Below are 2141 nucleotides of genomic sequence, written 5' to 3'. Positions count from 1 at the left end.
AATTGTGACTCTCTGTGTTAAAGAATGGGAAACGTTTCGACGGGATGACGGGAATGAGCATTGCGTCAGTTACTGACTCTTATAGACTCTTATATTTCCACCACTAGGAAAAACCCTGCGTTTGGGGACTGGTTAAGCTGCAGATAATATCTGTGCCTGAAGAGCAGGGACTTCCAAGTTGTAAAACCTGGCGATGTAAAAACAAGTCACGTCACATTTATTTATATAGTGCTTTTCCGCTTTCTACAATACAGATTGTTTAAAAGCAGCTTTACAGAGATGACAGGAAAATAATGCAACAAAGTTTGTTTCCAAAAAAAAATAAGGTCACAGTCCAGCTTAAAAAAAGTTCAATGATGTTTCATTTTTGTTGTAAAAAAGTTATTAATATAGTTAATTTATATAGTCGCTGTGGAGAAAACCGTGTCATCGTCCAGCTCAGTTCAGTTCTCATATAATGGTGTCAATGCAGGCTGATCAATATTAGTATTGTTGAATATTTCATCAAATGTTAAATTTAATGTCCCCAAGCAAACCAAAAGCCAATGGCAAAAAAGGCGACAGTGGCAAGGAACCAAACCTCCATCAGGTGACAGAGGAGAAAAAACCTTGGGAGAAACCAGCCTCAGTCGGGGGCCAGTTCTCCTCTGGCCAATGAATGAACAGTGTATGATTATGATTCAGGCAGCATTATAGGTCAAAGGTCAGATTGGATTGGACAATCAGAATATCCAGTTCCAACAAGGTGGACGGCGAGGACCAGTCGGCCGCTGTACAGATATCCGTGATGGAAACTCCGCTAGACCAAGAGGAGGGCATACCCCTGGTGGAGTGGGCCCTCACCCCTATAGGACTTGTAAGCTAGTGCTATCGCGTCCACTATCCAATGAGAGAGTCTCTGCTTCATAACTGGCAGTCGCTTACAGCGCCTCCGAAACACAAATATCTGCCCTGACTGCCGGGACTGGCTCGAGCGCTCACACACCGGACGAGAAGCGCAGCCTCAACTCGGTCAACTTTATGGCCAGCAATATTGTTGTTTAAGGACATTATGAAACTAAGATAATGTCTATACCATGTAATGATTGTACTGTACAATTAAATACAATCGTTGCTAGGGGTGTAACGATACCCTCGTGTCACGATTCGATATCACAATACTGATCTCACGATATGATATTATTGCGGTACTCCAAGACATATGATGAAAGCTTAAAGGGATAGTTCACTTTAAAATTAAAATTCTGTCATCATTTACTCACCCTCAAGTTGTTTCAAACCTGTATTAATTTATTTCTTCTGCTGAACACAAAGAAATATATTTTGAAGAATGTCAGTAACCAAACAGTAGTCTGTACCCATTGACTTCCATAGTATTTTTTTTTTCCTACTATAGAAGTCAATGGGTACAGACTACTGTCTGGTTACTGACATTCTTCAAAATATCTTTCTTTGTGTTCAGCAGAAGAAATAAATTAATACAGGTTTGAAACAACTTGAGGGTGAGTAAATGATGACAGAATTTTAATTTTAAAGTGAACTATCCCTTTAACAAAAAATTAACTGTTGATTAAAAAGCTAAATTTGGTATAAGAGGCTTGGGTTTCCAGTACAAGTCCAATGCACAGGACAATAGAGACACCAGAATAAAAATATTCATGATTCTGAAGATGAAAATAGAGAATTATTTTAGATGCGTGCACGCTAATATGCGTGCACGCTGTCACTGACTAGATTTTAAATAATGTAGGACACTTTACTGGTAACAGACATTCGGCATTATCTTAGCAAATTTTGTTGCTAAGGTGACCGGGGAGGTTATTAGTGGGCATTGCACTTGCATGGCTGGGTAAGTGTGTCTATGCAAATAATAAATCACATTGCTAATCCTTTAGTAACGAATTGTTGTGTTCCATTATTACCTATTGCAAACATAATTATTTAATACGTTTTGAAATATTTGTGGTTAGGTGAAGTGTGTAGCCATGTTGCTGTGGAACAGTGTGTTAGAGAGGGTTTGAATTCTCCATCTGAAGGTGCATGCAATTCAATTCTGGCCAACGTGTTTTTATTATTATTCTAATTCATATTAAATTCTAATTCATCACATCCCTTGTGAAAATGAATCATGGTTTTACTGC

This window comes from Phoxinus phoxinus, assembly GCF_949152265.1.
Source record: "Phoxinus phoxinus genome assembly, chromosome: 17".
Taxonomy (NCBI): Eukaryota; Metazoa; Chordata; class Actinopteri; order Cypriniformes; family Leuciscidae; genus Phoxinus; species Phoxinus phoxinus.
Note: the sequence above shows the minus strand (reverse complement) of the source record.